At 36.1% G+C, this 11,856-nt stretch overlaps 2 pseudogenes; one reads left to right on the forward strand and one right to left on the reverse strand.

The window, feature by feature from the left end:
- Window positions 1–6,274: 6,274 nt before the first annotated feature.
- On the reverse strand, window positions 6,275–10,577 carry LOC149177698 (transcription factor MYB1 pseudogene; annotated as a pseudogene).
- Window positions 10,578–10,602: 25 nt separating this feature from the next.
- Window positions 10,603–11,290, forward strand: LOC149177699 (outer envelope pore protein 16-3, chloroplastic/mitochondrial pseudogene; annotated as a pseudogene).
- The last annotated feature ends 566 nt before the right edge of the window (window positions 11,291–11,856 follow it).

Raw genomic sequence — 11,856 nt, forward strand, 5'->3', positions numbered from 1 at the left:
CGAGGAAGGAAAAATTATATTGGAACCGGAAGCAGTCACAGAAACAAGAACTCGACAGCTACGAAATCGATCAATTTCAGAGTATCTTATCAAGTGGAAGAACTTATCCGCTGAAGATTCCACATGGGAGGATGAGAATTTTATGCAGAAGTATCCAGAACTACTCAAGCGTTGAGGACAACACTTTTTTGAAGGAGAGGGGCATGTTGGGTCCCTATAATACTAGTGATTACCCCATTACTATTGTAGTTATACCCCTTATTTATATTGTTGTGCCCCTATTACCCCCATGTTATTTTTGTGCCCCATAGAATCCCTCTATTGTTATTTTTGTGGCTTTATATTATTATTGTTAGGTCGGCTGGTTATATTGTGACTCCTTAGACTCCTATATATAGAAAGGAGGTTTTGTCATTTGAATCATCCAAGAATTGTTCATTTATGTAATGTAAAGGAGGTTTCCCCTCGAAGAGGCTGAATTCTAAGGCGTTGATCTATCTTTTCTATCTTTTCTTGAGCTGGTTTCATAACATTTATCTTCATAAGGCAGGTGCCCAAATGGCCCGTCTTGACAGAATGTATACATTCCTAAGTGATTGCAACCACATCATGAATCTGTCAATGCTCTAGAAAACCAAATTGTTCAACATAAATATGTTTGGACAAGAATGGTTTAAATTGATTTGCAATCATTTTCGAAATCAATTTATAAAGAGTATTGCATAAGGAAATCCGTTGATAGTCAGAGAACGATACCAATTTTGGGACCTTCGGAATGAGGGAGATGAAAGTAGCATTTGTGGAACCAGAAATCCAACCAAGCCATTGAGACTCTTTGACCATCTCATTGATATCTTCAATCATTATGTCCTGGAAATGCAAGAAATTCCATGGTCCATCCATTTGGACTAGGACTTTTACCTCTGGCATGTTCTTTCAATACTTGGAGGACTGAGTAACAGGGCGTTCCATTTGTATGTTTTCCTCCACACTAATCACATAGGGAAAAAGTTCACACAGTGCCAACTGCTTGCAAAAAGGAACGTGGGCCCTGGAGCAATGGAAGAAGAAAGAGAAGGAGGCTGCATAAGAATGCATTGCTAGATGGCGGTATGGTGCAGACATATATTTCAATGCCACTAATTATGCATATTATCATCTTGTGATTGATGTTTTAATTGCATGTGGTTATTATGTCTGATGGATGGACTAATGGTAGATCTTATGCCATTTTAAATTTATTAATTGTTTTCCCAAAAGGTACCATGTTTTTTAAATATGTGGATGCATCTAGTCAGATGAAGGATGCACAATTATTATTTCATCTTTTGGATGAAATGGTTATGGAAGTAGGGGTCGCAAATGTTGTAAATGTGATCACAAACAATGTCTCCAATTATGTTGTAGTTGGAATGATGTTGGAGGAAAAAAACCCCACTATTTGGTGGACTCCATGTATATCCCATTGTTTGGACCTCATGCTTGAGTATATTTGCAGAATTTAGTGGGTGAACAAGTGTGTGGAGTAAGAAAAATCCATCACTAGGTACATCTACAACTGCTCATGGATTTTGAACCTTATGATGAAACACAATGGGGGAAAAGAGATTGTTCGGTAAACCATTATTCGATTTGTAACAAAATTTCTTTTGTTGCAATTTCTTGTTCAACAAAAAACAAACTTGAGAAAGATGTTTTCTTGTGATGAGTGGAATGCATCTCAATGCATCAAAAAAGCTAAATGAAAACGAGTGGTTGATCAAGTGTTTGAAATAAATTTTTGGAAAAAGACAAAAGATATGTTGTTTAGGGAATCTCTTGTGAGGGTGTTTCGGATGGTTAATGGTGATAAACCCACCATGGATTTTATTTATGAGGCCATGGATCAAGCCAAAGAGGTAATAAAGATAACATATGGGGATCAAAAGGAAAAAGTATCTTCCTCTATGGAGAATCATTGATAAAAGATGAAACAAACAACCCCATAGACCTTTACATGCAGCTGGATACTACTTAAACCCAAGGCAATCAATTTTAATTTTCAAAGTTTATAAGTTTGGCTATTCAATGGAAAAGTTTTGCTAAAAATTGAAAATCAATTGATGAATATTTTGTTTTTTTGAACTTTGATGGTACCATTACACAAAATATTTTGAGGTAGATGCTGAAGTAAAAGCGAGATTATATAGATGCATTGAGTGCATGGTCCCAGATCTAAAAATTCAAGACCAAATACATAGCAAGCTCTTGAATTTCAATGAGAGTGCTGGTACCTTTGGGATTTCTATGGCTATAAGAAGCAGAGCAAAGGATCCATCAAGTAAGAAATGTCAAAGTTTTCAAATTATATTAATCATTACAAGAGTTGAGTCCAAGTTTCAAAGTCATTTTCTAATACTTATTTTCCTTCAACTCTTATTGCAACTTGTTGGTGGCAAAAATTTGGTAGCTAGTGCTATGATTTGTAAAAATTTGCATTTCATATATTGAGCCAGACATGTAGTGCTTCAAGGTGTGAATGGAATTGGATTGTATTTTAGCGTATACATACTAAGAAGAGGAAACATTAGGAGCAAAAACAATAGAATGGCATGGTTTATGTGTTGTACAACCTTAGGTTGAGGCATAACTAGTTGTTGAACGAGACCCCTAAGTCAAACAACATAGTTTTGGGTGACCTCGATCCATCATTAGAATAGGGTGTGCGGAGTAAGCCATCAACGTTTGACAATGAAGACCTTTCTTTATTGGACTTGGATCCACCTCCATAGGGAGAGATATCACAAGCTTCAAGGCTTGGGAAATAGAGTCAGAATCCCACTACAAAGGATGAGAATGAGGGGGACACACTAAAATACACAACAGATGATAAACGTGGGATGCATTCATTACTCAAATGGTAAACATATTAATACATCGTTTATCCCTTGATTTTCTTCTTCTAAGAGGTCTCTTGGACTTTTATGATTGTTGGCATTCGTCCACACCAACCCTAATAGATTAGTTGTCCAACGTCCCCACTTAGTTCGAAGGGGTGTATGTGAGTCCAAGAACAGAGTTGAAATGCTAAGGTGTATAACAACCAATGGTTGGATGTGATATTTGACATGGTGGTTTAAGGAAGACAAAAAACCAAATGAGGTAGTAGAAATTGAAGTCTTCTAATAATGATGATTTAAGGCTGACTACCAAATCTAGAACATGGCTCGAAGTAGTTCCTGGAACAATTCTGAATCTCACTAAAGCTAAAGTATTTTTTCAAGTAAAGGTTCTCCTTGATAATGGTTTAAAGATAACCATAAATTGATGAATATGGAAAGAAAAGCTGAAGTCTTCTACTGGTGGTGGTTTAAGGCTAGCCACCAACCAAATCACGCTCATGGAACATGAATTTGTCTCTAGCTACAACTCTGACTCTAGCTCTAGGCTCTTAGAATTGGCTCTGGTTTAAGTTGTGGCTCAAGCTTGCTTGATATATCTTTGAAGCTAGTAGTTGATGATCCAGGTGGATATTGGTGGCTAGCTACCTATTCCACTTGGACCCCCACTGCTTTTTCTTTTCAGATTCCTTAATTGTAGCACAACTTACTATTTTTGGCAGTTTTTTAGGTCCTCAACTTCCGAAGCTGTTTTGAGGGACTAAAAGACGTTTGAGAGAAAACAGAGAGACCGAAAAAGTCCTATACCAATTTACAAGTTTTTTTTTTTTCAGCCTCCTCTTCAAGATCTTCGAAACAAGGTATTATGATAGCCAAACGAAGATCGTATGCCAAAGTTACGACTCTGTATGTATATGGGTTTTGAATCTTAACAGTGATGGAAGCTGACATTGTAGGAAGTTCTACTATACACAAGTCAAAGTTGCAATTCATTTCCTATGTAAATAAGGGAAGTAGCTGCAAAGCAGCAAGTCCCTACCTGGTTTAACGATTCAATAACTTGCAGGGGAAAAAACAGAAATAGAGTGATAATCTCTAAACCTTTGGGCTAACATGATGGGGGATGGGAAGATAGTTATTATGTGATGTTTGTGTTTGTTACCGATGTTAATAAAACATCGCACAACACAGATGATGCAAATAATTTGCAATTAAATGCATTCAGCTATGACAGTTGTGGATTCACCTATAGAGGAGAGGCACCATTTCTCTGACCTTTCCACTTTTTATTATATTTAAAAAGAAAGTACATATATCAGAGAAAGATTTCTCATAGTTGCCAGTGATAGTGATAGAGATGCAGTTAATCATTAACCTATCAGTCCTCTAGGCATGGAGCTGAAACAAAAATGTCAAAACAAGTTGAAGAAAAAGAATCTACTATGAGACGAGTCGAAAAAACATTATCTGAGAGCAAAACCTGCTAGTCAAAAGGAATAGAGGGCTAGGATCATTTCCAGAACAACCTATTAGTCAAAAGGAATAGACGGCTAGGATCATTTCCAGAACAGGGGACATAGTGAGCCCTGCAGACAATGAAAATAGTCAGATCCTTAAGTGGGAATATGGCCAGTCCTCTTCAGAATGCTGTTATCGAGTCGTTGGAAAATTATATGGTCAGGGTCCGTGCAGCAACCCTCCTTTGAGAGGTAATCAACTTCATTATTTTGGATCCAGTAGATATGAGATATAGAAATATATTGGAACTTTGTTGTCAGGGCCTTGATTCTAAGTTTCGATAGATCAAGAGCTTGAGTCTTTAAAGAACCCCTATCATTTGCCTATTCAATAACTGATTTACAATCTCCAAGTATAGTGAGATCACCAAGACTAAGCGAAATAACACAGTGTAGGACCCCTCAGAGTGTGAGAAGTTTAGCCTGAGTGTTGGGTCCCGAACCACACTGCCAATGAAATATATAGGACCGCTCAGGCCCTAAGTGAATGACCATGCGACATCCATAGAGGTAGAAAGATGAAGCACTGCCAAAGAACCCTGCAAGAAAAGAAAACCAAAGGTCACTAAGAGGAGAGGACATTTAGGAACAAGGGGTGAAAAGGTAGAAAATTCTTAATAGTATGATAAGATGTTGTAGCTGGTCTTCGAGATATCCGACTTCTTGATCAAAGATAAGGGAGTTTCTAGACTTCCATATGCCCCATATGATAAAGAAATCCAATGAACGATGGCGAATGTGATCCACAGTCCACCGACCAAGGAAACAGACAATGTGAGAATGATCCCACTCAGCGTGATAACTTATCAAATAAAGTACCCAAGTCCAAACCGATGAGGCAAAGGGACAGTGGATAAAAATATGATTTATGTCCTCTCCATATGATTGAAAATGACTACATCTACCTGGGGCCTAGTATCCCTTCTTGCATAGGATTTGCCAGGTGAGAATGCGGTTGTGAACCGCTAGCCATGAAAAACATTTGAGTTTGAGTGGAAATTTCCATTTCCATGTTCGAACTAGCCAAGAGTGGGCCATAATCTATCTAGAAGGCTTCGTGATCAATCTATATGCCTCCTTAACAATGACTTTTCCTTGTTGTGAGCCTCCAAACCATATTAACTTGTCTTCTTTAGGAGATAGGACAATCCCAGAGAGTTTTAGGTTGGTGATATAATTTTGTGTTTCTGGGATCAGGGCATTTGGTATCTCAAGTTGAGTTATGTATTTCCAATAAGTGTGAAATGGAGATGAAAGGGCGTCATTTGCAATGTCTTTGATCACAAATAAACCCTGATTATGCAAGAAAATAATGAGGGCATGAGATAATAAGTGTGAACTAGTCATACCTGAGAGTAAGTCCAAACCAATCTCTTGAAAAGAACCTGAGACGACATCCCATCTGAGATTTCAAAAAAAACTAATGCTTAGTCATAAGGAGATTATGCCAAGATAAGGAGATGTTGGGAGGGTCCAAGGCACCAACACGAAGCCAACAAATGAGCTCCTGATTCTAGAGGTACTTGGCGTTGATGACTTGATGCCAAAGGTCATCGCTGGTAACAACTCTCCAATTTTTTTTAATAGTAGAGCCATGTTAAAAGAAATGATATCTTTGATGCCAATTACCATGTGTTACAAGATGATTAACCATCTCCATACTGGGAAGATGAATTTTGGGCTCTCTTTGTGTGCCCGTCCATAAAAAGCATGATATAATATAATTTAATTTGTAGACCACACTTTTGGGAAGTTTTATAATGTGCATCCAGAAAATAGGGATGATATGGAGTACATATTTAATAAGTACTAGGCATCCCTCCAAATAAATCAAATAATGAGCCCATTGAATGAGCCTCTTCTTTATTTTCTATATGACTATTCCAAGTCCTTGTTTTTATATCCATTCAGCTTCAGATAAAATCCTAGGTACCGAAAGCCTGCATCCATATGAATGATTTTAACCCCAAAAATATTAACAATCATCAAGGTCGAAACCACATTAAGCTCTTTTGAAATCAGAATGGACTTTTTTTAGTTCATGAACAGACCCGAGGTGAGGCCAAAGTCATGAAAGAGGTTAAAAAACACTTGCCATTCTAAAGGGTCTGATTTTCCAATAGCCATCAAGTCGTCCACAAACATCAGATGGGAGAGGGTGACTGCTTTCGCTATCTTGTAACCTGTTAAAATGCCATGAGCTCTAGCATCATTAAGTTTTATTCTAAGGCCATCAATGATAATGAGGAATAAGAGAGGTGACATCGCACAACCCTCTCTAAGTCCTTTGGAGACTGAAAAAAAGTATATGGGGGTGCCATTGATCATGATGGAAAATGCGACATAATTTGTGCAGGATTTAATCCATTTTATCATTGTTTTACCCAGACCGATCTTCTCCAAGATCATCCATAGGAGTTCCCAATCGACATAGTCAAAAGCTTTAGTTGGATTTATCTTCATAAGCCAGGTGCCTAGATGGTCTGTCTTGACAAAATGTATACATTCCTGAGTGATTGCAACCGCATCATGAATCTGTTGATGCTCTAGAAAACCAAGTTGTTCAACAGAAATATGTTTGGACAAGAATGGTTTAAATCGATTTGCAATCATTTTTGAAATCAAGTTATAAATAGTATTGCATAAGGAAATCGGTCGATAGTCAGAGAACGATACCAATTTTGGGACCTTAGGAATGAGGGAGATGAAAGTAGCATTTGTGGAACTAGAAACCCAACCAAGACATCGAGACTCTTCGACCATCTCATTGATATATTCAATCATTATGTCCTGGTGTTGGGCCTCAAAATAGTCCTTATTTTCACTCCATTATTCCCCAATATCTTCACATTTTACCTTCATGTCACCTCCATTCCACCTCCACATCATTACATTTACCTCATTAGTAGGTCACAACTATGCTTTTCCAAAGTTTACTAATTCTTAACATTTTTAAATGGATTTATGGCTAAACTTTAGAAAATAATATGCTTATACTTATACCTAACAATTAGCATGAGTTTGTTGACATGTGTAGGTACAAAGGAAGCTTCCAGGGCATCTTTATGTGGCCTTGAATGATCAAATTCGAATTTGATAAAGATAAGCCTCATGGAAAAGATCGTGATCTCATGGAGAAGATCATGGACCTCATGGAGGAGATCATGGAGGATAGGGTTATGTGTCTAGATGGTTGAGAAATGTATGGAACTAAAGAGAGATTAGTGGATCAGCATTATGAGTTTGTTATCTCATCCCATTGTATAAATAGGAGTACCTCCTCCATTCCAAAGGGAGGACTCTTAGAGCATGTATCCAACTTATGATGGAATAGAATAAAGCTTCATTTTACATATATTTCCATTATGTAGTTTTAGATATAAGTTGCCTTAATGTAGTATATGGAATAGCTTGTCACTTTGTTCTTAGGAGAATTGAGCTCACTCTAGAAGGATCAAAGGAACATGTTATTTCATATTAGATCTTATTTCATTCAATTGCTTAGATGTTTGAGGATTTGTTTGTGATTGATGAATGAGTTTTAAATTAGAATCTTATCAGCATATGAGAGGACAACCAAGGGTCTAAGTTAGGCTCTCTCTCCATTTGATTTGTATGATAATTGAAATTCATTCTTTTGCTTTTATGTTTCAAGTTATTTCATTTCTTATGCTTATGAATGAATCTTAGTTTAGTTTGGATTAGTATATGAGGGGACAATCAAGAGACTAAGTTAGTCTTTCTCTCTCTTTGAATATGAACAACAATTAAAGTTCATTCTCTTGTCTTTATTTCAAGTTTCTGGTTTTATGTAATCAATGATTTCTCTATGATACTGTAGGGAAGGACAACCAGGACCTCCTTAGTTAGGAGCCTCTTCCCTTGCATATTATATTGAATCGTAAATAATTTAGCTAGACATAGAGTTAGTTGCCTACTCTTGCATATATATTGCTGGCACCATCACAAGCTTACGAGTTTCCCTGGTCGATAATTTAATGAAGCAATTTAAGCAAATAAATTGCCCAACATTTTGGCGTCGTTGCCGGGGATGGTGCTAAGGGATTAGGCATTAGGAATTTAATTTAGTACTAGTATTTTTCTCTAGAAAAACTAACTTGTGATACCTGGTGACAGCAGGATCTTCATTAGGGAGTTCACGTTTGAGTTTTCTGATGGTTTAGTGTTAGCTAGTTTTAAATTTCGTCTTTTCAAAAACACCCCCCTGCATAAATAAAAACAAATCAAGCGATTAGTATGCTCTCTTCCTGTGCTTCATGCGATCAGGAAGATCAGAAAATCTATTGATTTTGTTCAAATAAAAATACTCTTGCTGGAGAGCTAATTTGCAAAAAGACAATAAAGAATTTTGTGAATAAAAAAAAAACATCTTTAAATTTTTAGATGAAATTTAGTTTTTTTTTTTTTTTTTTTTTTTTTTTTTTTTTTTTTTTTTAAATAAAAATTTCGGCTAATAATAATAATATATGTATCATATATACACATATTATTATTAAAAAAATAAATAAATAAAAAATAACCATTTTTTTGTTTTTGCTTTTTTTAGATATTTAAAAAAAAAAAAAACACTAACCATTTTTTTTGTTTTTTTTAGATATTTAAAAAAAAAAATGCAAAACATTAAATAAAAACAACATTAAAAAAAAAATAAAAAATCATCTTTAAAAATTCATTTTAACAACTAACCATTTTTTGATAGGATTACCATTTTTGTTTTTCAAAGATAGGATTAATTCCATGTTTTTTTAGACTTAAAAAAAAGAAAAGAAAAAGAAAATAAAAAAATCCCACCAACATGCTCATGGCAACAAATTCATAATAAAACCATTCTATATGCATTAAAAGAGATTACAAAACGAAATCTACAAAAAACTAAACAAACAAAAAAAAATTGAAAACAAAAACTTGGTGTTGGTTACAACTCTGCCATGGGGTACTCATTCGTCTTGGCTCTTTCTTCCTCCGTGCGATCTTGAATTTCTGTTGGACAATAATTAATTTGAATGCAGTCAAACAACAACATGCGAGTTGTGAGCATTTCCTTCTAATTGGATTCCATTCAGCTTTGCGGTTCAAAATAGTAATTTCTATTTTTATTTTTTATTTTTTTCTCTGTTGAGCCATTTCCATGCAAGATCCTCGCATCTCATTGTATGCGTAATTGTACTCAGTGTAGATTGCAGCAACTTCTTGTGAAAATTGCAAAGTAGGATTTGGTGGTTTGAACACCAGATTCCCTGTTTGCCATCATAGCTTTGGCATCTTGCGACGTTGAGTATTGTCCTACCAATGCTACGTGGCTGTTTTTATGTGCTTTATATGGCAACATGTCCAGGGTTTGGTCATTGAAAGGCAAGTGATATGGTTGTGTGATGTTTTCTTGGACGTTATACCTTGCAGCACAAGGCGCTGACAATGGAGTAGATGATAAAATCTCATTCTGGAAGTACGGAAATGATTTCCAAAAAAAAAAAAAAATATGCAAATGAATGCATTAGCCTTGCAATAAAAATCTCTGCACATGGATAATCGGAGATAATCCTACTAAATCCGGCATAAATTTCCACCTTTTATGCCTCTCAAATTTCCTGTGATCTCTCTTCAAGATCTGGAATGCCCCAATCCTTAATTAAATGCGATAGATCTTACTCATCGTTCCCCACATGGCAATGATGATCCTCCCAACAAATCTTCTGATTAATCCATTTTGTAACAAGATCCTAGAGAGACTGTAGGAAATCATAAATTTGGAGGATTTTTCTCTGATTAAGTTTAGCGGATGCGTACAAAATTGCAGGTAGTTTAAACTGTTTATTGCATTATTAGTTCTCCCCTGTAGCATCCTTGCAATGGATGCCCATTTATTTCCATGGATTGCATGAGCAGCAACAATTGCTCTATCTTCTTCATCAGTGAAAGGCTTGCGTTTAACCCCTGGGTTCAGCTGATTACACCAGCGAAGACAGCATGATTTTCCGGATCGACCAGGAATGCCTCTGGCAATCAAGCTCCAATTCCTGGCTCCAAATTTATCCACAAGCCGACTCAAAACGGCATCCTCTTCAGGAGACCATGGCCCCTTAATGCGCTCATCTTCCCCATTCCCATTGCCAACCTTGCTGTCACTCTTCATTCTTCAGCTGCTTTCAGTACTTATAAACTCTCTCTGGAACTGCCGAGGTCTTCACAGAGTTTCCGGATCGCTTTGCGGGCAAGATATCGGTGGCACGATGAGTGGTTTCATTGGGGGCTCCGTCTGGAGAGCTGTGGTGGCCAGTTGGTACGATGTGCCCAAAGTTGAGAAGAGCGTTGCCCTTCAGGGTCTGATCAGGACTGTGAAACTTCGAAGGGGTCTTTGCATTGACCGATCATGTGGCTGAGCAATTTCGAGAGAAGAAGGACTTCTGGAATGGAGCCATTGGTGGCTTTGTTGCCGGCGCCTCCGTTTTGGGTTTGAGAGGCCGCACCATTTCCTCAGCTATTTCTGCTGATGCTGCGTTGGCAGCTACTGCTGCTATTGTTGATGCCAGTGGACAGACTACATGGATTGATAACGGAACAGTGTATTTTCCTTACACTATTGAAAAGAAGCCCTAACTAATTGGTCAGTCAAATTGCAATTCTTATTAGTTTGGGTGAACTGAATTTGAGAGTAATCCGTTGGGTGGATGTTGGTCCAAGTTGAAAATCACTGGGCCAGGCTGAACCTTTCTCATGTTGGGATGAAATATGTTTGGTGTTCATTTGTTAATCTCCATCCTTGTTGCATAATTACACTTTCTGTTGGACAAGGAAGCTTGGACCATTTATTTGTCATTATCAAGTGATGTCTATCATCTTGTAAATTTCAAGTTCGGCTCACCTTGCTTAGGGATTCACTTATTTTTCCTTTAATATATTATTTAGATTTTTATTTCTTTTTGTTAAAAAATAAAATGCTAATAAAAAATAAAAATAAATCAAAACACCACAAAACAACTTTCTTGTAATTTTCTTATTTTTATTTTATTTTTAATAACAAAACAAAACAATTAAAAAAAAAAAAAACTAACTAACTAACTTCATTTTAGTGATAGTTTATTTTAGAAATTTTCTTTATTAGGTTTTAATAAATAAAAGTTTGTTGAGTTTAAAATTTTTTTCAACTTAAATAATAATAGGAAAAATTATGTTTTCATTTATTTATTACTTTTAATATTTTCTTTTTAAAATTTGTTGTTTAAAAAAAAAAAAAAAAATTCACAAAATTCACAAAATTCACAGAGATTTGAAAATAAAAAAATGGAATACTTTGAAACAAATTTCAAAAATCGATTTATCAAACATTGGAGGATTCTTCTTTCGATAGCTTCAAGTTGGCATTAACCCATCACATCTTTCTGTTCTATGCTTTATGATGCACTAATATGCAGAACAGAATTGCCAAGCACATTTCATGA

This window comes from Pinus tabuliformis, chromosome 4_1, assembly GCF_031772625.1.
Source record: "Pinus tabuliformis cultivar Carrire ecotype Pingquan chromosome 4_1, CPIR1, whole genome shotgun sequence".
Classification (NCBI taxonomy): domain Eukaryota; kingdom Viridiplantae; phylum Streptophyta; class Pinopsida; order Pinales; family Pinaceae; genus Pinus; species Pinus tabuliformis.